This window comes from Apium graveolens, chromosome 5 (genome assembly GCF_009905375.1).
Source record: "Apium graveolens cultivar Ventura chromosome 5, ASM990537v1, whole genome shotgun sequence".
Taxonomy (NCBI): domain Eukaryota; kingdom Viridiplantae; phylum Streptophyta; class Magnoliopsida; order Apiales; family Apiaceae; genus Apium; species Apium graveolens.
The window spans coordinates 255,954,599-255,982,493 of NC_133651.1; positions in this window are offsets into that span (position 1 = coordinate 255,954,599).

Sequence of the window (27,895 nt, forward strand, 5' to 3'; positions counted from 1 at the left end):
GAAGCTCTTCAAGATGCTGATTGGTTGCAAGCAATGCAGGAGGAGTTAAATGAATTTGAAAGAAATAAAGTATGGACCCTAGTGCCAAGACCAAAGAAAAGATCCATTGTTGGCACAAAATGGGTGTTCAGAAACAAAACTGATATTGATGGCATAATTACAAGAAACAAAGTAAGGCTGGTTGCTAAAGGTTACTCTCAACAGGAGGGTATTGACTATGATGAAACATTTGCTCCAGTTGCTAGATTGGAAGCCATAAGGATCTTTTTGGCTTATTCTGCTCACAAGAAGTTAAAAGTCTTTCAAATGGATGTGAAAAGTGCTTTTCTCAATGGAAAATTAGAAGAAGAGGTATATGTTGAACAACCTCCAGGATTTGTAGATCCAAAATTTCCTAATCATGTCTACAGACTTGATAAAGCACTCTATGGCCTTAAGCAAGCTCCAAGAGCATGGTATGAGACTTTAGCTCAATTTTTTCTGGAAAGTGGATTTACCAGAGGCACAATTGATAAAACTCTGTTCTACCTCAACCATGGAAAGGACTTACTTTTGGTACAAATATAAGTTGATGATATCATCTTTGGTTCTACAAATGCAAAACTTTGTGAAAGATTTTCCAAGTTAATGCAGTCAAGATATCAAATGAGTATGATGGGATAACTTAGCTATTTTCTGGGATTTCAAGTCAAGAAAACTGAAGAAGGTACTTTAATAAATCAATCCAAGTATACCAGAAATTTACTCAAAAAATTTGGAATGCAAAACTGTTCAACTGCATCCACTCTCATGGCCACTGCAACCAAGTTAGATAAAGATAATGGAGCATCAGTAGATATTACTAACTACAGAGGTATGATTGGCTCTTTACTCTATCTAACTACAAGTAGACATGATATCATGTATGCTACCTGTCTTTGTGAAAGATTTCAGGCTGATCCAAGAGAACCTCATCTAATAGGGGTGAAAAGAATTTTCAAGTACCTCAAGGGTACAGCTGATCTAGGATTGTGGTATCCCAGGGAATCAGATTTTAAGCTAATAGTTTACTCCGGATGCAGATTTTGCAGGATGCAAAATTGACAGGAAAAACACTAGTGGAAGCTGCCAATTTCTTGGAGGCAGATTGGTTTCTTGGTTTAGCAAGAAATAGAAATCAATTTCCACATCAACTGTGGAAGCAGAATATATTGCTGCAGGAAGCTGTTGTGCATAGATTCTTTGGATGAAGAATTAGTTACTGGACTATGGGTTAGAATTATCTAAAATACCCATTTACTGTGATAATCAAAGTGCTATTGCTATGACAGGTAATCCAGTTCGACACTCAATGACAAAGCACATCAGCATTAGGTACCATTTCATAAGGGAACATATGATGGAAGGTATAGTGAAATTGCATTTTGTTCCAACAGATCAACAACTAGCAGATATCTTCACAAAACCACTATGTGAAGCTACTTTTACAAGACTGGTAAATGAACTTGGAAAGGTTTTAGGTTCTTAGTTTTTGTTCTCATGCATCAGACTTTATGATCAGTGTTTACAGATTGTCCTATCTCAATGTAATCTGTACTTAAATTATATCATATTCAATACTGATTGTTATCTGATGTGATTCTATATACTCTGATAGTGTTTTGAATGTTCTGTGACTATTCAATCCAATGAGGATTATTTTGTTAGATGCTGACTTAGTAGTCTTTAACAAACTATGTATCCCATGTTTGAATTAGTTTTTTATGTGGAAATCATTAACACAAGCAAATTCTGATTTTGATCTTAGTTAAATTTACTTCCTGTATCTTATTACTAAGTCACAAACTAGATTTTTGCTTCTTATCTGTCAAATTCTGATGTCAGTAAATCTTAAAGATGAACTACATGCTTGATAAGCCTCACTTATCTGAAGATAATAAAAAAAATTGAAATCAGTTACTCCTTTGAGATTTAGAGTAAATATGTGAAATGGAAGATCCAAGTGCATTGCTGGTATTAAGTTATATGCATTAGAAAAGTAAATTAATTTTTCTTGGTGACTTTTCACATTCTCTGATTACTTTAGAGATATTCTGATAACAACATAAATTTTGAAGGCAGTTGTAACTCATTTACACTGAGAATCCATTGTCAAAATAATTTCAAAAGATGCATAAAATAAGCACAAACAATTGAGGTGGACTCTTGCATAACTTTATTCTATAGTAGACTTTACAATTAAAGACAGATTTTAAGCATTTTTCTTAGTTATGCCTTATTTGTAAGATATACTGAAGTTTATCAGACTTTAATCTTTATCTGATCATTTGCACATGCACACACTATCACTCCAAATGAATGATGAAAATTACCGTGGTGATTAACTTGTTTCTGACAAACAGTTAAGTATCATTTGCATAAATTCTGAGGACAAGTTCTGATGATTAAACTCGAAAGAAACCAGTCAGTATTTATGTGAAGAATCATAGAAACAGTCATTCACTTTTTGAGTACATAAGCCATGTTCTGATGACCATTAAATTCTGATAATAGTCAAGTTCTGATGCAAATCCTGATGGAAACTCTGATGCTTACGTGTCATTATTTAATTACTTGACTTATTTTTGGTATTTACTGTAACGGTCATATTTTATCAGAAAATAATTAGGTGAGATAAAAACAGTGATAATCATTTGGTTGATGGGTTGCGTGTTTGTTTTGGTAACAGCATGTGAGCAAAAATTACTGCACATTTGCCGTGCCCACTAATAATGTTTTGACTGATTACATGCTGCCAGGTGTCCAATGTCGGTTCTGCTTAAGAATTTAGCCGTTGTAACTAGTGGAGAGTATATATATATATATGAGAGATAAAAGATTTTTACAATCTTTTACCTACTTTTACTCTTTTCTAATCTCTCTTTTACTCTCGATTATTCTCTGAAGCTATTTTTCACAAGCATTTTATCAAACACCTTGCGTACACACAACTTTTCACTTAATTTCTTACAGAAATGGCACCAAAGGATGTTATCTTTAATGAAGCCAAGTTCGTCCCCAACAATTATATGGTTATTCTCACCAAGGACGATGTTCCTTCAGATCTTCAGTTTATCCAAGACTTTCTTGCTCACAGTGAGATTGGGTATGCTTTGACCCAACCACAATCACTCTCAGGAACACAGATACTAGAGTTTTGGAGGACTGAAGTATATGATGATAGTGGTGAAGATGGGTCTCCAAGCATCATTTTCACATCTGGGGAAGATGAGCACCTGGTTACCTTGTCTACTATTCGACAAGCTCTGCATCTGCCAGAAAATTGTACTTTCAATGCTCAGATTGAAGATCCACTGCTACAGGATATGATGGCCAATCTTGGCTATGATAAAAGTTTGTCCAAGGTGGGACAACTAAAAAGGGCCCACATCAAAAGGGAGTGGAGTTTCTTTTTCGACCGCATCACCAGAGCTTTTGCCAACAAATGCTCTAACTTTGATGCTATTCCAATTCTGAGTCAGCGAATAGGGTATGTACTTCTAAATCAAACTCATTTTGATTATGCTACTGCTATTTTGGGTTTTATTGGGGATAGGATGAAGGAGGACCCAAATATTCTTTATTTTGCTAGGTTCTATCAGCTTATTTACAGTTTTTGTTGTTCTGATAAGCCCCAAAACTTTAGTGAGATAATTCAACCTTTTAAACTTCATAAAAGGGCTTTCACAGACTTGTTATCTACTGATAATAAGAAAAACTTAATAAGACCCCTTCAAATTCCTGAATATGTAAAAAAGTTCTTAGTAAACTCTGACCTCAACACATACACACCCAAATTTTCTAAAGTTGCACCCTCTCAACCTCCACCAACACAGCCTTCCAACTCTCAACCGCAACCTACCATCAAAACCTATTTCCAACCAGCACAATTCTCTCAACCACAACCATCAGCACCTACCATCAGAACCTCGCCTCTCAAATCCAAAACCAAACCAATCTCTGGTACTTCTCAAAAGGTGCCAGTTGTAAAATCTGACACATCCTCTAGGCCTACAACCAAAAGAACTAAATCTGTTCCTCAATCTCCACCAAGGAGAAAGAGAAGGCTGATTCTGAGAGATGAATCAGATGAGGATGAACAAGTCCAGGTTCCTGCATCATAACCTGTGACAATAGAAGTTGAAAAGGTAATTTTTCAGAAGGAGGTACAAACTACTGAGGGTTCTGGCATTTTAAAAAGGAAAAGATCTGCAAATTCTGATAAAGATCATATCTCTCCACCATCCAAAAGATCAAAGAAGACAAGAGCAGGTGTGCATATGGCACAAGTTCAATTTGAAGATGCTGAAGAAGCTTTGGAAGGGGATCAGGAATCTCTGATCTCATCAGAACCAATAGTCATTGAAGCCCTTCTGGCACCTGAAGACACTGTTCCAGACACAGTGATCACACCTCCTATCTCTCCATTCAAAAAAATAGCTACAGTTGAAGATTTAGGATTAAGTCCTGAAATTGATATTCACGGGTTACATATACCAACTGTCTTGTATCTGGAAGCACCATAAGCAAAGGAGTCAACTCCACCTGTTTCTCTATTAAATGCTGATATTCCTACTACTCCAATTCTGGGTTTGGATCCTGAAACAGATGAAGTAGTTCCAGAATCTCCTTCAGCTACACACACTCTTCTGTTATCAGAAGATGAGGAGATGTTATCAAGTTCTGGAGACAGTGCTCTAGTTAATGCTCCAATTCTTGGAAAGGAGGCACTACTTAAATTTGTTGACGAAGATGCTCCTGTTCTATGGGAAGAAACTCACAGAGGAGTTGAATGGACCAAGAAGTGGAATGAACCTAACTTCATTCCAAGCTCAAATGTTCTGAAAGATCATATTTCCAAAGCTGATGAGTTGCTGACAAATTCTGATTTTAAGACACAACTTAAAGTCACTACTCTTAGTACTAAATCTCTTCAAGGTCTACAATCCACAACTACAGCAAAGGTTGATAAACTTCAAGAAACAGCTGATAAGCTAGACATGTAGATCAAATTAGACAAAAAGAGGTTTATCAGACCTATTCAAGAGAAAGTGGAAGCAATTGAGAAAGTTCAAGAAAAGCAGCAGGCCCAACTGGATGAGGTCTTACAAAATCAAGTTGCTCAACAAATTCAATTAACTGAGATCCAATCTTCAGTGTAACTCCTTCTTTCTCTACTCCTATCAGATGATTCCAAAAAGGGGGAGAAGGTAGTTAAGTCCAAATGCTCAACTAGCCAAACTCTGAAGAAGAAGGATGATAAATGAGATGACCATGGAAACTCTAGTGAGGGTAAAGGTCAAGTTCAAAGCAGCAAAGTTTCTTCACAGAAACTAAATTCTGATTCTAGCAAATCTTCTACACAGAAGAATACAAGTTCTGAAGCTGCGAATGCTCAAGTTCTGAAAGCAAGTTCTGATGATCAAAGTCTGATGACAAAGCCTGATATTCTGATTCAGTCTGGAAGTCAAGACTCTCAGAAGTTTTAACAAACTCTGAAACTTAAGGGAAGGGAGACTACTGTCTACTATAAGGATCCCAAGATTCAGACTCTTGATGAAGAAATTGCTAAAAGATTGTTTCTCAAGCATAATCCTGGAATGGATTTAGAGACTCTAAAGGAGGAAGAAGCTAGATTTACAGATGAGAAGACAAATCTTAAATCTAAAGCTTCTAATACGAAGAAACCTCCAAGGCCTAAGGAAAAAGGCATTGTGATCAAGGAAAGGTCAACTTCTGAGGCTTCAAAGCCCAATACAAGATCACAAGTTGAAATTGATCCCAAGGAAAAAGGGAAAGGAAAGATTGATGAACCAATAATGAAACAGGAGATGAAGATTACTCAAATCCTGATGGATCCTGTGTGCAAAATGGTTCAGGTTTTTGATGATACAGCTGCAGAAGATGAAACTGTTGAAACTCTGAAAAGAAAGAAGATAACATAAGAATCTAAGACAGCCTCTGACATAGCTCAAGTTGTTCAGAGTGAAGACATTTCAGAACAGCAAGGTATAAATGAAACATCAAATCCTGATCAAGTCATCTAGACATCAACCTCTGACAGAGCTTAAGTTGATTTGAACAAGATGACAATTGCTGATAAGAAGAAGCTGTTATGGAACAAAGTTACTCCAGTGGAACCTAAGTCCAATCTAATGATTAATCAACTTGCAACGTTTGGTTTAAGAGCCAAGCAACCTAGAGATAGAGCTGGATTAGGTTCTGATGAAGAAAATATACAAACAGGAGTAGAAGTTACTCTCAGAGATCCTTTCATGTTGACAGACAAACCATATGAACAAATCAAACAAAAGCACCTTGACAAAGTGTTGTCTGCTCAAATTGTGATGGATGATCATGATAAAGATGGTCTAAAAGAGAAATTGATCTTATTTCTCAATGATGGCAGAACTTACAGAGTAGCTAATACTAATGTGCTAAAGAAGTCTGTCAAAGAGCTTCAACATATTCACTACCTTCTGGAAGTAAAATATGATGTTACAAGAAGATGGTCAGAATATATTTTGAAGGCTATAAGAGATCTTCTCAGAATCTCTGGTACAAAGGCTTCTCAATACATTCCAAAAATAACTGAAGATGATGGAAGAGAAATTCCTATGAGGAAAAACTCTCCTAAGATGGAAGTTATTCTGAAAGGAAAGTGTTTATGCTATAATGAAGACTCTTCACATCCTAGAGTTATCAGATTTGGAGATGGTCTTGAAAGAACATTTATTCCAGCACTCAGAACAGCCATTTATCAAATTGGTGATAATAAAGATGAAGAACTGATGCAAGTCAAAGCACAGTTAGTCGAAGTTATGAGAAAAGGTGAAGACAAACTGGTAAAAGACTTTACAAGGAATCACTTTGGATTCAGATTGATCCATTGATATTGGTAAAGCTACATGTACTATAAGTTGTAGTTAGTTGTCTAAATAAACTCTCATTGCATTTGTACTTAAATGTTTTTGACATCATCAAATCTATTAACTTGCATATTTTTCATAATTTACAAGTTGGGGGAGATTGTTAGATATATTTGAGATGTCATGTCTAATATGATTTGTGTTTAGTTTCAGAACTTAATATCAGGACTTATCAGTACTTACTAGAAATTAGACTTTACTGAAGACAGGAAGATATCAGAACTTAAGGTATCGGAACTTATGATATCAGAACTTAAGGAGGATATGCTTTAGGAATAAAGTACAGCTGATTTACAGGAAAGGATCTGGACTAAACAAAGGAAGATATGCATGAAGAGTTGGACAGCTAGAAGACTTGTAAAAAAATAATATCTGATTGATATATTTTAGGAGAAAGAATCATATTCCATATCAATTAGAATATATATTGTAACTGTGTATTATATAAACACAACTTAGGGTTACACTATAGGTGTTATCATTCACGAGAACATTATTCATTGTAACCTAGAAGCTCTTAGTGATATTGTTCATCACTGAGAGAGTAGTTTAACGTACTTCGTAACAGAGCTTATTATATTGAATAAACTTAATTACTGTTACATACTTGTGTTCTAAATCGATTTGATTGTATCAACACTATATTCAACCCCCTTCTATAGTGTTGTGTGACCTAACATATGTAACTTAAAAGGTTCCATTCGGTCATTGAACACTTGTGGCTTATCAGAACAACAATAACTATAAATTAATTGACAGAACCTAGCAAAATATACTACATTTGGATCTTCCTTCATTCTGTCACCAATATAGCTTAACACATCAGATGCATAATCAAAATGAGTCTGATTAAGAAGTGCATACCCAATTTGTTGACTCATGATTGGAATGGCATCGAAATTGGAGCATTTGTTAGCAAAAGTCTTTGTGATACAATCAAAGAAGAAGCTTCATTCCCTCCTGATGTAAGGCCTCTTCAACTGTCCTAGCTTGGACAAGCTTTTCTCATATCCCAAGCTTGCCATAATGTTCTGAAAAACAGATTCTCCAGGTGCTGAGTTGTAAGTGCAGTTTTCAGGTAGATGAAGAGCCTGCCTCACTGTAGTAACAATTACCATATACTCATCTTCTCTTGATGAGAAGATGATGCTTGGAGATCCAGTTTCACCTCCATCATCATAGATTCTAGTCTTCCAGAACTCCAGCACTTGTTTACCAGAGATTGCTTGAGGTTGGGTCAGAGCATACCCAATCTCATTGTGAGTCAAGAAATCCTGAACAAAGTGAAGTTCTGAAGGAGCTTCATCCTTGTTCAAGATAGCAGAGTAGTTGTTGAATGAGATATGTCCTAAGTCCAATCATGTGTGAGGATTTATGAATAACTTTTATGTAATCTGTTTTGATTTCATTGATATTAATAAAAGACTTGTTTTGTTTTTATTGCGGGCTCTATCTATTTAAATGTTTAAATAAGATATACCACAGTTTAGAGTAAAGCTTTTTATGGATTGTGATGAGATCATAATAATGAGACCTAAAAGATGATAACTCTAAACTTAAATAGTTCCTGGTCGTAGGATCACTAACTGGTAATTAATAATCCGCAAAGATCGGTACATACTATGCTTGCTTCATTATGAAGGATATCTATTCTCCTAGACATTTGTGTGGTGACACTATAGATAGTATGTAGGTGCTTATTATAGAATAAGTTTACTGAACATGAATCACACAGCTGAGTTCACTCACGTGTCAGCAGTTATTCACATAGTGATAGTTGTACAAGTATCCATAGACTTGAGATCATCATAGTCATCTTGTGTACACTGAACTATGCTTTTGTTTAGTTCTTAGTCTCAAGGGACAATTATAAGGGCTCTACTGGGTATAGGAATTTGTACACGAAGATAGTGTATGATCAATAAAGGATATACCCTTTCCAGTGTAGGAAGAGAATGTTCAATGCTGATCCACTTATGTTAGTTCAGGAATCTCTGGCCAGAGTGAATGAAATTAGAAAGGAGTTTCTAATTTACATTAAATAGAGCTAAGTATAGTGAATGGGAAAGCAAGTGATTAAATAAGATAGGCTTGACACAAGTTCCATGCCTTGTATTTAATCGTGACATTGTAGGGTAGAAGGAATTAATTATACGGTAACTATTCACTGAATAGGTTCTTGGTATTCTAAGCAGTGAATTCGTATTATCCGGATAGTCGCGATATGCTGAGAAGTATCCCTCACGATGTAGAATAAATATAATTAATTAATTAATCATATTTAATGAATTATAGAATTTATATAAATAATGATAAGATAGTTTTATTATTATTTATTTCTACTACCGGCTTAATATTGAACCTACAGGGTCACACCATAAAAGAGAATGATTTAATGGTGGAGGAATTAATTAATAATGGCTGATAATTATTTATTTATAAAATAAATAATTAATCGGCAAATTTAATAATTGATTAAATGAGATTTAATTGATTATAAATTAATTAAGAAAAGTTCTTAATATTATTAATTAAGAATTTAAATTTTGGAAATTAAATCAAGAGAGAGAATTATTTCTAAAGTGTTTAGAAAAAGAATTAATAATTAAAAGGTGTTATAATTATTAGTGAGAATAATAAAGGGTTAATAATAATAATATTTTATGGGAAATTTTCAGCTGAAAATTTTGCCTATAAATATACCATTATAAAACCTATTTTTGCCTCAACCCAAATATTTATAAAAGCCTAATTATATCCACCTCCTCCTCCTTCATTACATCGTTTTCTTGGTGGATACCGGTGGAGTGCTTCACACTTGAGGAACAGCTGCTAAGGATCTCCGTTCATCGTTCTTGGATCGCTATTAAAGACCTCCATCTTTCCATTAACGTAAAGCTTCTTAAGGTAAACATATTGAACTACGAATTAAATATTATTTTTCGCATGGATCCTGCAGAGGGTTTCGTTTTTTTTTAAGATTTATATTTACGTTTTCGTTGCGTTTATGTGCTAAAAACCCTTCAGTTGTTTGGGACAAACTTAGCTCCATTCAAAATAACATCCTTTGGTGCCATTTCTGTTGAAAAATCAAGTGAAAATTTTGTGTTTGCAAAGTGCTTGATAAAATGCCTGTAAGAGAACGTCAGAAAATAAGAGAGAGAGAGAGAGAGAGTAGAGTAAAAGAGTGGGTAAAAGATTGTATAATATTTTATATCTGATATTTATACTTTGCACATGGTAACGTCTCTTTTGAATTAGAACCGGCAGTTTTTACACTTGGCAGCGTGTAATCAGTCAAAACATAAATAGTGGGCACGGTAAACATGCAGTAATTATTGCACACACGCACATACCAAAACCAACACGCAACCCACTAACAAATGATTATGACTGTTTTTATCTCACCTAATTATTTTTTTGTGAAATATAACCATTACAGTAAATACTAAAAATAAGTCAAGTAAATAAATAATGCTACGTAAGCATCAGGATTTGCATCAGAACTTGACTATTATCAGAATTTAACGGTCATCAGAACATGGCTTCTGTATTCAAAAAGTGAATGATTGTGTCTGTGTTTCTTCACACAAATACTGACTGGTTTCTTCAGAGTGTAGTCATCAGAACATAATCAGAACTTGTCCTCAGAAATTATATAAATAATACTTAACTGTTTATCAGAAACAACTTAATCATCACAGTAATTTTCATCATTCATATGGAGTGATAGTGTGTGTATGTGCAAATGATCAGATAAAGATTAAAGTCTGATAAACTTCAGTATATCTTAGAAGTAAGGCATAACTAAGAAAAATGCTTAAAATCTGTCTTGAATTGTGAAGTCTACTGTAGAATAAAGTTATGCAAGAATCCACCTCAACTGTTTGTGCTTATTTTATGCATATTTTGAAATTCTTTTGAAAAGGGCTTCTCAGTGTAAATGAGTTACAACTGCCATCAGAATTAATGCTTTTATCAGAATATTTCTCCAGTAATCAGAGAATGTGAAAAGTCACCAAGAAAAATTAATTTGTTTTTCTAATGCATATAACTTAATACCAGCAATGCACTTGGATCTTCCCTTTCACATAAATTACTCTAGATCTCAAAGGAGTACCTGATTTCAATTTTTTTTTTCTTTTATTTTCTTCAGATAAGTGAGGCTTATCAAGCATGTAGTTCATCCTTAAGATTTACTGACATCAGAATTTGATAGATAAGAAGCAATAATCTAGTTTGTGACTTAGTAATAAGATACAGGAAGTAAATTTGACTAAGATCAAAATCAGAATTTGCTTGTGTTATTGATTTCCACATAAATAACTAATTCAAACATGGGATACATAGTTTGTTAAAGAATACTAAGTCAGCATCTAACAAGATAATCCTCATTGGATTGAATAGTCACAGAACATTCAAAACACTTTCAGAGTTTATAGAATCACATCAGATAATAAGTAGTGTTTAATATGTTACAATTTAAGCACATATTACATTGAGATAGGAAAATCTGTAAACACTTATCATAAAGTCTGATGTATGAGAACAAAAACTAAACAGATTTTGACAAAGACCTGAAACCATTCCAAGTTCATTTACCAGTCTTGTAAAAGTAGCTTCACATAGTGGTTTTGTGAAGATATCTGCTAGTTGTTGATCTGTTGGAAAAAATGCAATTCCACTGTACCTTCCATCACATGTTCCCTTATGAAATGGTACCTAATGTGTTAGTCCCTTAACAATTCAACAAGAATTACAGAAGGGGTGTTGAATGGAATTCTTGAACCTTTTTCACAAATTAAAATTGTTCTAACTCAAATATATATATATATCAGTGTGAATTGATTTGCAGAGTGCGGAATAATAACTTCAAATGAATCAAAACACAAGTAATTAAAAACACAAGTCTTTAAAAACTTTCTGGTGGATTTGAATGTATCCACCAGAGATATATAATATATATCGAGAGAACTCTGTGTAGCAAAAAGCTCACAGCTGCTTATAAAATGAACAACTAAGAATACAGAGAAATTCTAAGAATACAGCTTTCAAATGTTTCTCTCCTTCTATCTCAGTTTTTTTTAGTTGTTCTATTTGCTGCTTCTTGGTTTATATATCACCAAGATTACAAAGCAATAAGACAAGATAATAAAACAAAAACTATCAAGTCTAATACTATGCTACTTCATTACTCTATTCCAGCATCTTTGAATATCTTCATATTAGCAGGGAAATGGCAATGTTTCTTTGTTCTCTAAAACCCAGTTGCATAGGCTTCCACATTCCATTTGCATACACTCGATGCATGTGACTGTGTTGTCACTGTCAACAGATGTTTGAATTCTTTATCCGTCGGGTTCATGATCATCCGTCGAGTTCATGATCATCCGTCGGGTTGTCTAGTTGATTATCCGTCGAATGGCATTGTTGTTTATCCGTCGGGTTGCAATCTGGCACTTGACTTCATTTCATTTGTACAGGATTACAAGACATCATCTATGTATAATTAATCAACCTATTTTGCATATCTAGTTAAAGTCAACATGACTTGAGTACTACTTACAGAATCTAAACAATGTGTATGCAAAAATGTGTTATAGACTTATTGTTACATAAGCTACTCACTCGATGGATAATAGATCATCATCCGTCGGAACTATATTGATTTATTCGTCGGGACTATAATCCTTATCAGTTGAGTGCTACATTTTACACTAAGTAAAATCTACCAAGGTGTTTTGTTAATGAAATCATCAAGTACACAACATATACATAACAATCTCTCCCAATTTATGTCTACTGAAACTGTAGCCATAAATTAAGAGAAACTTGATGATAACAAAACACCCTAAAATTACAACTTTGAAAGTAGATAGATAAAACTGTAAAGTGCTTCAATTAACAGAATGTACAAAGTTTAGCTCACAGTCATTTTCAAGGTGCTCCTCTAGCTTGAGCAGATTTATCTAGTTCCATGAAGGTCTGGATCTCTTTCCAAGCTTTCTGTTGTTTTCTTCTATCTGATTTTGGAGCTGTCTGTGGAATTCCAGTTCATCAGATTCTGAGAGACTTAGCTTTTCTTGCATCTCCAAGAGAGTCTCATTGCTAGTGATGCTCAATTGGTCTTCTAATCTGAAAAAATCTTCTCACTCCTTTGTCATCCATGAACTCCATCAGCCAGTAGGGCCTTAGATGCACTCTTCTCCCTGTGTAAGAGATAATTAGAGTATTTGGGAGTGCATCTTTAGCTCTAAAACTCCTTAGTTCTTCAATCTTCTTTAGAACAAATCTTCTTGTAGTTACATTGAACCCAAAGTTCTTCTTGAAAGATGAATAAACCTTAATCAGTATAACTTGGCTTTCTTGAAGGATCCTATGAAGTGGCCATTGAATCTTCTTTCCTCCCTTGTACTTGAAAACTAACCTTTCAGTTAGGTTTCTGTATACATCAATCCCTCTCACTTCTTCTAATTCATCTAGATAGAGATTTAGAACAGAGAATTCCTTGATGTCACATAGGTACATGTAATCTCCCTTATTGACTTTAGATTGAGTTTTGACTAGAGATTTGGATTTGAGAGGTAACAACTTCACTTTCTTGACTGCTCTTGACTTTGTTCTTTTTGGCTTGCTAAAGATTGGCAAATTGAAGTCAAGAATTGGTAGGCTCTCCTAGTCTATTGGTTCATCCTTAGGCATAATAAGTTCACCATGAATGTTCCTATAAGGATCCACCACCTTGATGTCTTCAAATACCACATTGGTTTTGATGCTTGAGTTGTAGTTGGAGTGGATTCCTTGGGAAACTGATCCTCCAATTCCTTACCAACAAAGTTCAATTTCCTTTTGGTTCTTTTGGCCAATTCCTTGTATCTCTGAGATTTCTTCTTTTCTGATTCAACTTTCTTCTTTGGATCTTGAGATTCAGTGATTCCAGATGGCTGAGAAGGAATCTGTTGTGTTAGTTTCACAGCTTGTAGCTTGGCCAAGATAGCAGCTTGCTCTTTCTTTTGCTTATCCTTTTGGCATCTAGAATAGCTTGCTTCTTTTCACGCTTCAATCTTGCCTTTTCTTCTCTCCTTGCTTGAGCAAATTGAGGATGTCCAGCCACCACACAAATTTCTTTCCCATTCCTGAAAACTTAAGCAATTCTTCTTTTTAAAGCTGAATCAGCTGGATCCTTGTAGAAGGCAGTTGACCTTGACAGAAGCTTCTTCTCATCAAGTTTAGGTGTCTCATACACTGTATCCAAAGGGTTCTTTAATGATGATTTTGAATAGTTCACCCTTGGCTTCAGAATAATTTCAGCCTTTGGAGATTTGATGCAGGATGGTTGTCCTCTTTCCAGATAGTTCATGTTCATTCATTCACAGAGATCTATTTGACTTCAGAGTGATGAATGGCTGACTTTACTGGCTCCTTTACTAGCCCAAACTTCCTTTGTATGTCCTCATCAATTTTCTTCCATTTGATTGGCTTCAACTGCTCCTTTTCAGCTTTTCTTAAATTGGCTGCTGCTGCATTGATCAGATCTATACTATTTGTTACTGGTGGCTTGGTGAAAGCAATTGTGGGCACAATTACTTTACTAATTTGAATTTGAAGCTTCTCCCCCTCACTTGGTCCTTTCTCCCCCTTTTTGTTATCATCAAGTTGAGTAGAGGAGGAGGTTTGAGCAGCCACCAGTATCTGAAGTAAATCTGTCTGTTGGGCTTGATGAAGATGAATGGCTGTTAGAGATGCTTCCGTAGCTGACATTCTTGTATCCAAAGCATCTATCTTTGTTGCAACATCAGAATTTTTCCTTAGTTGCCTCTTGATGTCAAGCATTGTAGCTTCTGGAAGCTTTGAATCCATTTTGTCTGAAATGGCCTTCTTCATCTCATCAATATCACCCTTGATGGTGTTAACATCTCTAGCATGTTGGAAGCCTTGAATCTGTTGTAGTTGCAGAGAAGCAAGATGTGCTTGAAGGAGCTTCTTGGTGTTGGGATTTGTAGTGGTTTGAAGGGCATAATTTGTCTGATTGATTAGTTGAATTAGGGTTGTCTTGAAGTAGTGCTCATCACAGTGCTTTGAAAATGCCCATGATGGCATGCCTGATCTTGAACTGGAACCTACTTCTCCCCATACATCCAATGTCTCTTCTTCACTATCTCCACCTTCATCACCAAAAAAATCTGCTGAACCACCAGTCTCATAATCCACATCACCAGCAGTAGAAGGCAAAGCTGTGATGGCATCCTTAGCTCTTAGCATTGACTGAGTGGTATGCACCAAATTGAGCATCCTTTCTGCATTGTCATTGCCCTGTTCAGCTAAAAGTTGATAAGCTGGAACAGGGTGAGTAAATGCCTCAGCATCAAGGGAGGTGGAATCTATAACAGCTTGAGGTTGCTGAGATAGTCCCTCCCCGTCTGTATCCCGAACATTCATTAACTCACTAGCAATGACATCCATCCTTATAGCTCCTGTACCTGCATTTCTCTCTTGTTCTCTCTTTTGTTGTATCAGGGTCTCACCCTGGCTCCCCACCCTCACACCCTCACCTTCACCATCTTAGGTGGGACTCCTCTCACTCTCTTTTGCCAATCCTGAAGAAATGGATTGCATAGTTTCACTCCTTTCCTCTCCTTTTTCCTGGGAGCAACCTAGACTCTCACTCATAACTGTTAGTCCCTTAACAATATGATAAGAATTACAGAAGGGGGTTGAATGAAATTATTAAAACTTTTTCTAGAAATAAAAATGTTCTAACTCGAATATATATAAGTGTGAATTGATTAGCACAATGCGGAATAGTTACTTAAATGAATCAAAACACAAGTAATTAAAAGCAAGAGTCTTTAAAAACTTTCTGGTGGATTTGAATGATTCCACCAGAGATATATATTATATATCGAGAGAACCCTGTGTGCAAAATGCTCACAGCTGCTTACAAATATTGAACAACTAAGAGTACAGAGAAATGCTAAGAATTCTGCTTACAAATGTTTCTCTGCTTGTATCTCAGATGGTTCCTTAGTTGCTACTTCTTGGTTTATATATCACCAAGATTACAAAGTAATGAGACAGGATAATAAAACAAAAACTATCTAGTCTATTACAATGCTACTTCATTACTCTATTCCAGCATCTTTGAATATCTTCATAATAGCATGGAAATGGCAATGCTTCTTTGTTCTCGAAAACCCAGTTGGATAGGCTACCACATTCCATTTGCATCCACTCGGCGCATGTGACTGTGTTGTCACTGTCAACAGATATTTGAATTCTTTATCCGTCGGGTTCATGATCATCCGTCGAGTTATTGATCATCCGTCGGTTTGTTGATCATCCGTCGAATTTATTATTGTTTATCCGTCGGGTAGCAATCATGCACTTGACTTCATTTCACTTATGCAGAATTACAAGACATCATCTATGTACAATTAATCAACCTATTGTGCATATCTAACGAAAGTCAACATGACTTAAGTAATACTACAGATTCTAAACAATGTGTATGCAGAAATGTGCTACAGACTTATTGTTACACAAGCTACTCACTCGATGGATAATAAGTCATAATCCGTCGGGACTATATTGAGTCATCCGTCGGGACTATAAACCTTATCCGTCGAGTGCTACATAATTTCACTAAGTAAAATCTACCAAGGTGTTTTGTTCATGTAATCATCAAGTACACAACATATACACAACAATCTCCCCCAATTTATGTCTACTGGAATTGTAGCCATAAATTAAGAGATACTTGATGATAACAAAACACCTTAAAAATACAACTTTTAAAAGACAGTAGATAATACTTAAAAGTGCTTCAATTAACAAAATGTACAAATTTTAGCTCACAGTCATTTTCAAGATGCTCCCCTAGCCTGAGCAGATTTATCTAGTTCCTTGAAGGTCTGGATCTCTTTCCAAGCTTTATGTTATTTTCCTCAATCTGATTTTGGAGTTGCCTGTGGAATTGCAGTTCATCAGATTCTGAGAGATTTAGCTTTCCTTGCATTTCCAAAAGAGTCTCATTGCTAGAGATGCTCAATTGGTCTTCTAATCTGAAAAATCTTCTCACTCCTTTGTCATCCATGAACTCCATCAGCCAGTAGGGCCTTAGATGCACTCTTCTCCCTGTGTAAGGGATGATTAGAGTCCTTGGGAGTGCATCTTTAGCTTTAACACTCCTTAGCTCTTCAATCTTCTTCAGTACCAATCTTCTTGCAGTAATATTGAACCCAAAGTTCTTCTTGAAGGATGAATAAACTTTAATCAGTACAGCTTGGCTTTCTTGAAGGATCCTGTGAAGTGGCCACTGAATCTCCTTTCCTCCTTTGTACTTGAACACTAACCTTTCAGGTGGGTTTCTGTATGCATCAATTCCTCTCACTTCATCTTGTTCATCTTGATAGAGGTTTAGATCAGAAAATTCTTTGATGTCACATAAGTACATGTAATCTCCCTTATTGACTTTGGATTGAGCTTTGACTACTGATTTAGATTTGAGAGGTGACAGATTCACTTTCTTGACTGCTCTTGACTTTGTTCTCTTTGGCTTGTTAAGGATTGACAAATAGAAGTCAGGAATTGGTATGTTCTCCCATTCTCTGGTTCATCCTTAGGCACTATAGGTTCACCATGAATGTTCCTGTAGGGATCCACCACTTTGATATCTTCAAATACCACAGAGGGTTTTGATGCTTGAGTTGTAGTTGGAGTGGATTCCTTGGGAAACTGATTCTCCAATTCCTTATCAACAATATCCAGTTTCCTTTTAGTTCTTTTAGCTAATTCCTTGATTTTTGGAGATTTCTTCTGTTGTTCAACTTGCTTCTTTGATTCATTAACTTTAGATGGCTGAGAAGGAATTTGTTGTGATGAATTTACAACATGTAGCTTGGCTAAGATAGCAATTTGCTTTTTCTTTTGTTTAGTCTTTTTAGCATCCAGAGCGGCTTGCTTCTTTTCCTGCTTCAATCTAGCCTTTTCTTCTCTCTTTGCTTGAGCAAATTGAGGATGTCCAGCCACCACACAAATTTCTTTCCCATTCCTGAAAATTTTAGCAATTCTTCTTTTTGAAGCTGAATCAGCTGGATCTTTGTGGAAAGCAATTGACCTTGATAGAAGCTTCTTTTCATCAGGCTTAAGTGTCTCATACACAGTATCCAAAGGGTTCTTCAATGATGATTTTGAGTAGTTCACCCTTGGTTTCAGAATTGTTTCCGCCTTTGGAGATTTGATGCAGGATGGCTGTCCTCTTTCCAGATAGTTCATGCTCATCTCATTCACACTAATTTGCTTGACTTGAGAGTGATGGATGGCTGACTTAACTGGCTCCTTGACAAGTTCAAACTTCTTCTGTATTTCCTCATCAATCTTCTCCCAGTTGACTAAACTCAACTTCTCCTTATCAGCTACTCTTATGTTGGCTGCTGCTACATTGATCAGATCAATACTGTCTGTAACTGGTGGCTTTGAGATAGTAATTGAAGGCACAATTACTTTACCGATTTGAATCTGAAACCTCTCCCCCTCACTTGGTCCTTTCTCCCCCTTTTTGTTATCATCAAGTTGAGTAGAGGAGGAGGTTTGAGTAGCCACCAATTTTTGAAGTAGATCTGTCTGTTGGGCTTGATGAAGATGAATGGTTGTTAAAGATGCTTCCATGGCTGACATTCTTGTGTCCAAGGCATCTATCTTGGTTGCAAGTTCAGAATTTTTCCTTAATTGCCTCTTGATGTCAAGCATTGTAGCTTCTGAAAGTTTAGAATCTATCTTGTCTGAAATGGCCTTCTTCATCTCCTCAATATCACCCTTCATGGTGTTTACATCCCTAGCATGCTGGAAGCCTTGGATTTGTTGAAGTTGCAGGGAGGCTAGATATGCCTGAAGGAGCTTCTTGGTGCTGGCATTAGTAGTGGTTTGAAGGGCAGTATTTGTCTGATTGATTAGCTGGATCAGGGTTGTCTTGAAGTAGTGCTCATCACAGTGCTTTGAAAATGCCCATGATGGCATACCTGATCTTGGCCTTGAACCTACTTCTCACCCTATGTCCATTGCCTCATCTTCACTATCCCCACTTCCATCACCAAAGAAATCAGCTGAACCACCAGTCTCATAGTCCACATCACCAGCTGTAGAAGGCAAAGTTGTGATGACATCCTTAGCTCTTAGCATTGACTGAGCGGTATGCACCAGATTGAGCATCTTTTCTGCATTATCATTGTCCTGTTCAGCTAGAAGTTGGTAAGCTAGAACAGGGTGAGTAAATGCCTCAGCATCAAGGGAGGTAGAATCTATAACAGCTTTGGGTTGCAGAGATAGTCCCTCTCTTTCTGCATCCTGGACATTCATTGACTCACTAGCAATGACATCCATCCTTATAGCTCCAATACCTACATTTCTCTTATTTTCTCTCTTTTGTTACATCAGGGTCTCACCCTGGCTCCCCACCCTCACACCCTCACCTTCACCTACTAAGGTGGGACTCCCCTCACTTTCTTTTGCCAATCCTGAAGAAATGGATTGCATAGTTTCACTTATTTCCTCTCCTTTTTCCTGGGAGCAACCCAGACTCTCACTCAAAACACTCTTCTCAATAAATCCTAAGAGTGATTGTACAACCACTAAATCTTCTACACTTGAAATAAATGAAGTTTGAAGCTGTGCAGAAATACTCGACGGATGAGTGATATCCATCGAGTGAGTGGTTTTGCTATCCGACAGATAACTGCTGTTAAGCTTATCCGTCGGGATACAATCACTACTCGACGGATAAGCAATATTCATCGAGAGAGTAGAAATGAATGAACTGGGAAAAGAAACTATTGTTGACTTTGTGCTGATTCAAGATATTTTGGGCACAGATGATACAACAGTTCCTGAAAGAATTGGCAAGTGAGCCAACAAATCATCTAAATGATGATGCTCACTTGCACTAGATTTTGGCTTCCCCAACAGAGTTAAAGAAGGGGAATCAGGAATTAATGTGTTTATCATATCCACATCCAGAGAATTTGTTGGTGAGTTTGGTATTTGAGGTGCTTCTATGACTAGAGATTTTGGTTGTGACTCCACATTTATTGGAGCCACATCAACCTGAATTTCTGAAGGTGCAGTGACTGTGTCTTTAGCACCAGTTTGCACAATGTGTGTACCCTGTGCATCCCCAAGGGTTTTAGACTTCTTCTTTCTGGCATAAGTTTGGGGTGAGTTTTGTCCTTAACCCTCTTGGCATGTGCTCTTGGTTGAGAGCTTTGTTCAATAACTACATCCTTTTGGGAGGATGCAGCTAGAAATGAGCTTTTACCCTTTTTAAGCACTGCAGTTTGTTGGGAAACTGCAGTGTGGCTAGGCTGGGATCCACTCAACTCTCCATCCTTATTATTAGGGTTTCTTTTATGTTCACCCCTTCCCTCACCTATCTTGCCCTCCTTCACACTCCCCTATTTGGTTTTAGTGGATTTTACAACTGACATCTTTTGAGAGATACCAGAGGGGGCTTTCTTAGATTTGGATTTGGAAATAATTGCAGGTTTGGTGGCTTGGGTAGGCAACTGTTTGGTCATTGACACAGTTGCCATTGCCACACTAGAACTCAAAGAAATTAGTGTGGTTGGAATAGTGGTAGCGATAGATAAACTTACCTCACTTACCTGAGGTGCTTGCATTACAGGAAAATAAAACAATGGCACATCCTTGTGATGATTGGCCCTATTCAAATCTGCAATGAGCCTTCTCTCTTGAACCCAACAATCTAATTTGTTGTTTGGGTTCTCAAGCACAATCTCTTCACAGAGGTGGTTAGCTAACATCATAAAGAATCTAGCATAATACACACTCTTACCTCTTTTATTTAATTCTCCTAATTTATAGCCCAATTCAAACAAAACAAGGTCACTGAAATCATAAAATTTATCTGTAACTAGCATGTAGAGCATGTTAAGCATGGATATATTGACTGAATCAAAATTACTGATTTTTCCTGAAAAGACCATTTGTCACAACATCACACATAAAACTCCATTCTTTCCTAAGACCCATTCTCCTAATGTCACTTAACTTAGAAGTAGAAAGAGCATAGTTCATGGAATTAAGCATATTGATTATATCAGTGTCAGTGTGTGGTGAGGTCACAGTGTTATCGGGAATCTTAAAACATGCTTTTATAACATCACTATTGATACATAACTCTTTACCTTTAATGGTGAGTGTGATTGTCTTGTCTGTTGAATTGTAGGTAGCAGTGGTCCACATCTCTTCAACAACATCATAAAAGATTGTGGGTGATTCCAGCATGGCATAGCTGAGCTTGCAATTCTTCACAAAGTCCATCATCTTGTGATAGTCACCAGATTGCTGAATACCCTTGTTCACTAGTGCAGTGAAATTGTTCTTCTCATAAATTAACCCAGTTTGAGACATAATCTTTACAACAGGTGCCATTGTTAGAGAATAAGAGTTTGAAGAGAAAGAGAGTAAGTGCTTTGAGAGAGAATGAAATTTGAGCAGTTGAATTGAGAATGATAAAAGAAAAGCGATTGAAATGAAATAAGCTTTTATACTATCTCAAAAATAACTATTTAAAATAATAAAGTAACCAATAGAAATTGCCTAAAATAGCCGTTTAAAAATAAATCGTAAAAATTCCACCCATTATCCGTCGTGTTATGCTTACAAACTGTAAGTATACTCAATGGATAATGTTCAGAAAATTAACGGCCGAGATTAAGACAATTTGACGGATGAGGATAAACGGTTATCCGTCGAGTCATAAAATATTCCAGAAAAATAATTGATTTTTATTTGCAAATAGTATACCGACGGATGATCAAACTCGATGGATAAAGATCATCCGTCGAGATGTAAATTTTGACTTAGCCAAAATTTCATCCAAGAATGAAAAATCAATTAAATTTCTAGCTGCATTTCAACTTGCAAATTAAGTCATATAGATTTAAGAATAATTAAGCATACCTAACTCACTTACCAACCTTGAAAAGGTGGATTCATCCAGTGGCTTGGTAAAGATATCTGCAAGTTGCTTCTCACTTAGAACAAAATGTAGTTCCATAATACCATTCATTATATGTTCCCTTATAAAGTGGTACTTGATGTCTATATGCTTTGTCCTTGAATGTTGTACTGGATTTTCAGTGATGGCAATTGCACTTGTGTTATCACAGAAAATAGGAATCCTCTCAACTTGCAAACCATAGTCTAGCAATTTATTTTTCATCCATAATATCTGTGCACAGCAACTACCAGCAGCAATATATTCAGCTTCAGCTGTAGAAGTAGAAACTGAATTTTGCATTTTACTGAACCAGGACACAAGCTTGTTTCCTAGAAATTGACAGGTTCCTGTTGTACTTTTTCTATCAATTCTATAACCTGCATATTCTGCATCTGAATAACCAGTTAGATCAAAACCAGAATCTTTAGGGTACCAAATGCCAAGTTTTGGTGTTCCCTTGAGATATCTGAAATTCTCTTAATAGCTATTAAGTGAGATTCTCTAGGATCAGCCTGAAATCTAGCACATAAACATGTAGCAAACATTATATCTGGCCTACTAGCTGTTAAGTACAAAAGTGAGCCAACCATGCCCCCATAACTTGAAATATCCACAGACTTTTCAGTAGTGTTTAGTTCAAGTTTAGTTGCAGTGGCCATGGGAGTTTTTGCAGATGTGCAATCCACTAGATCAAACTTCTTTAAAAGATCAAAAATGTATTTAGTTTGACTAATGAATATTCCATCACTGACTTGCTTAACTTGTAAACCAAGAAAGTAAGTCAGTTCTCTCATCATACTCATATCATACTTACTTTGCATCAATTTGGCAAACTTTTTGCAAAGTTTCTCATCTGTAGAGCCAAAAATAATATCATCTACATAAATTTGATAAGTATACTAGAGCCGTTAACATTTCTAAAGAATAAAGTTTTATCTACAGTACCTCTTGTGAAATGGTTTTCCAAAAGGAACTTTGATAAAGTGTCATACCAGGCTCTAGGTGCTTGCTTCAGTCCATAAAGTGCTTTCAAATGATAATAGACATGTTCTGGAAAATTTGGATCTTCAAAACCGGGAGGTTGACTGACATAGACTTCCTCCTCCAAATATCCATTCAGAAAGACACTTTTGACATCCATTTGATAGACATTGAAATTGGCATGGGCTGCATAGGCTAAGAAAATTCTGATGGCTTCAAGTCTTGCAACAGGAGTAAATGTTTCATCAAAATCTATTCCTTCTTGTTGACAATAGCCATTAGCAACCAATCTAGCTTTGTTCCTGACTACTATGCCATTTTCATCCATCTTATTTCTGAATACCCACTTGGTGTCTATTGGATTCTTTCCTTTAGGCTTGGGCACCAACTTCCATACATTATTCCTTTCAAATTGGTTTAGCTCCTCCTGCATAGCTAAAATCCAATCAGGATCCAACAAAACTTCTTCTACCTTCTTTGGTTCTTCCTTGGAAAGAAAGCTGATGTATAGACATTCTTCTTGAGTTGATCTCCTTGTTTGAACTCTAGAAGATACATCACCAATTATGAGCTCAAAGGGGTGATCTTTTGTCCATTTTCTTTGTTGAGGTAGATTAGCTCTAGATGAAGAAGCCTCATTGTTGTCTTGATGTGTGATTGAGTTTTGATTGTTAGAAACTCCCCTTGAGTTTGTGGATCTTTGATTTGAGAAAGGGGAACTTTCAGTAGGTGATCTATCTTGATTTCCAGCTTCTCTTGATACCCCGACGGATGGTGAATTTTGAGTACCGATGGATGAAGCTGGTTGTCTCCCGACGGATAACACAGATTGCCTCCCGACGGATGAAGCATCATGCAACTCGACAGATGTTGTGTTTTATGCTTCATTTGTAGTAGATTTTTCTGCATTATCCTTAGATACTGTTTTTTGATCACTTTCATCATCACTATCATCACTAACCATCTCCACATTGTCGAATTTGAGGCTCTCATGGTAATCTCCATCTTGCAGTCCTTCAATCTTTTTATCATCAAACACAACATGTATTGATTCCACAACAATGTTGGTTCTTAGATTGTAGACTCTATATGCTTTACCAACAACATATCCAACAAAAATTCCTTCGTTTGCTTTAACATCAAACTTTCCATTTTGATAAGTTTGATTTCTCAAAATATATCACTTGCAGCCAAAGACATGAAGAAAATTTAGAGTTGGCTTCTTGTTCTTGAACAATTGATAGGGAGTCATGCATCTTGTGTGATTAACCAGAGAAATATTCTGAGTATAGCATGCAGTATTAACAGCTTCATCCCAGAAATATGTTGACAGTTTAGATTCTTCAAGCATTGTCCTTGCAGCTTCAATAAGTGACCTGTTCTTCCATTTTACAACTCCATTCTGTTGTGGAGTTCTTGCTGCTGAAAACTCATGCAGAATCCCATTTTCCTCACTCTCATGACAGAATTCTTGAACTCAGTTCTATTGTCACTCCTGATTCTTCTAACCTTGAAATCAGGATGATTATTGACTTGCCTTATGTGATTGATGATGATTTCACCAGACTCATCTTTAGACTTTAGGAAATATGTCCGAGAGAACTTTGAGAAATCATCTACAATTACTAGGCAAAATCTTTTTCTTGAGATAGACAACACATTGACTGGTCCAAACAAATCCATGTGTAGCAGTTGCAAAGGTTCTTCAGTTATTGAATCAAGTTTCTTCCTGAATGATGCTCTAATCTGCTTCCCTTTTTGGTAGGCATCACACAGTCCATCCTTAGAAAACTCCACTAGAGGAATGCCTCTAACCAGTTCTTTCTTTAATAGCTCATTCATGGTCTTGAAGTTTAAATGGGATAGCTTCTTGTGCCATAGCCAACTTTATTCTTGACTTGCTTTACTGAGAAGACAAGTAACTGATTCTGCATTAGATGAGTTGAAATCAACTAGGTACACATTTCCTTTTCTCACACCAGTGAGAACCACTTTGTTGCTCCTTTTATTAGTCACAACATAGGCTTATGAGTTGAAGGTTACCGATTTGCCTTTATCACAAAGCTGGCCGATACTCAACAGATTGTGTTTGAGACCATCCACTAAGGCAACCTCCTCAATAATGACATTATCCTTTGAAATCAAGCCATATACCACAGTATAACCCTTGCTGTCATCTCCAAAAGTAATACTTGGGCCAGCTGTCTCCTTAAACTCTGTGAGCAGGGTAGAATCACCAGTCATATGTCTTGAACAACCACTATCCAAGTACCATAGATTCTTTCTGTTTCCATGCACACATCAAAATCAAATCAAGTTCATTTTGATACCCAAGTTTCCTTGGGTCCTGCCTTGTTAGCTTTCTTTTTCTATTTCTTAGGCTTTATCTCATTTGACTTTGGGATATCAGATTCATTCTTGGTCATTTGAGTTGGGCCTTTGAAACTATTCATTGCAACAGAATTATCATGCATATTATAATCAACAGGGAATGGCATGCTATTAGTAAACATGTTATTCCAGTAAGGCATGCTAAATGGCATTTGTGGCATACTAAATGCAGCATAATAAGGATTAGGTGCAAATGGCATATTAGCAAACTGTGCATTCATATTCTGTGTAGACATATCATTCATAGGCATAGGAGGCATGGCATTCATGTTAGGAAAGTGAGGTGGCACAAATATGGAAGTAGGCATGGCAGATTTGCAATTAACAGATAGATGATTTATACTACCACACATGACACAGATTTTTCTAGGAGCATATTTATCAGGTGTGTAGTTATTGTGTTTGTTAATCCCTACTTTACCATTTCTATTATTTTTCTTTTTAGCCTATGTTTTAACCTCAATCATTTCAAGTCTGTCACTCAATTGCTTGACAGTCATAATGACCAACATTAGCCTTTTTCCCTTTCTTAACTTGACTCGATTCTCCTGTAACAAAATTCTTGGAAACTGATCCATACTTTTCATTTAACTTAACAAGTTTGGCTTTACTGATAGGCTTGCTCACAGTCGACGGATGAGGATTTACATCACTCGACGGATAACCCCTTTTGTTATCTGACGGATGACCCTTATCATCCGTCGAGTCTACATATGTTAGTACTCCTTTCACCAAATTTGGATCTAGCTTCTCCTTGTTCTTCTTCCAGGCTGCATCACAAAAGGACTCGATCCCTTGAACTTTCGTGATTTGAGCATGAACATCTCTAGATGTTTTCCATGCCTTAATCACCTCATGTTCACGTTTAAGCTGCTTCTTCAAAATTTCTTCTTTCTTCAAGGACTCAGTTAATTCCTCCTTGGCAATCTTACACTCAATTCTTAATTTTTCAAAATCAATGAACTGAGACTCTAACACATTATTCCTCTCACGTAAAAACAAATTGTTTTCTTTGATTTTAGCATTTTCTTTAGTAAGAGACTTAAGTGTAACACGCAAATGATATAACTTTGTAGACATGTCCTTTATAGCATCATTACACTCAACTTTAGATAAATGTGCAAGGTTTGTAGTAATTACCTGATTACTTGAAGAACTTGTCTCTGTTTCATCAGACTTGGCCATTAGGGCTAGATTAACATGGCTGACATCTTCATCTTCATCCAGACCATCTGCTGCCCAGTCATTTTCTTGTGTTATGAAAGCCCTTTCCTTTTGTTTGAGCAGTTTAAAGTATTTTTGCTTATAATCCACAGGCTCAAACTTTTTCTTACTGGAATCTGACTTCCTACACTCACTGGCAAAGTGCCCTGCCAAGCCACATTCGAAACATTTGAATTTTGATTTATCCACCATGTTTCTAATTGGCTTGGCTGCTCCAAAGTTCATTTTGAACTTGAGCTTGGCAAATCTTCTGGAAAGAAATGCTAAATGTTCATCAATGTCTTCCATGTCATCTTGGCTCAAAGAATCTTCACTTTCTACTGCAAGCCCCTTGCCCTTGCTTTCACAGACCCTTGAAGTTGACTCAACAGCTTCCATCTTCATCTCCTTCTCTTTCTCTAACTTAGCAACTAGTGCAATGGACCCTCATTTCTTCTTTCCTCTCTCCATCCTCTCATCTTGCTCTATTTCAAGCTCATATGTTTTCAGGATGTCATACAGTCTCTCCAAAGTAAACTCCTTATAATCTTGTGAGTTTCTCAATGAGACTGTCATTGGCTTTCATTCCTTTGGAAGAGATCTAAGGAATTTCAGATTGGAGTCTTTTGTCTAATAGACCCTTCCATGCAACTTTAGAGCATTTAGTAGTTTTTGAAACCTACTAAAAATGTCAGTGAGAGACTCACTTTCTTCATTATGAAAATGCTCATATTGCTGAATCAGGAGCTGCATCTTGTTTTCTCTAACTTGCTCAGTGCCATCACAGATGATCAGTATTGTATCCCAAACATCCTTGGCAGTTTTGCAGTTGATAATGTTGTCAAACATATCTCCATCACTCCATTAAACAATATATTCATGGCCTTTTTATCCTTCCTGACTTGTTCAATGTTAGGATCAGACCATTCATGCCTTGGCTTGGGGACATATGGCTCGTTTCCTATTGCAGCTCTCATTGGAACATGAGGGCCTCTTTCTATGCAGTCAACATAGGCCTCATCTTGAGAAAGCAAATGAAGATGCATCTTTACCTTCCAATGATGGTAATTATCCTTATCCAGAAAAGGGATCTTGACTCCAACATCCTTCTTGTTCATCTTGTTGTATTGTTTTGATCTTTAAACTCTCTGTTTGTTAAGAGCTTGCTCTGATACCAATTGTTAGTCCCTTAACAATATGACAAGAATTACAGAAGGGGGGGTTGAATGGAATTCTTGAAACTTTTTCTTGAAATAAAAATGTTCTAACTCGAATATATATATAAGTGTGAATTGATTAGCACAATGCGGAATAGTTACTTAAATGAATCAAAACACAAGTAATTAAAAACAAGAGT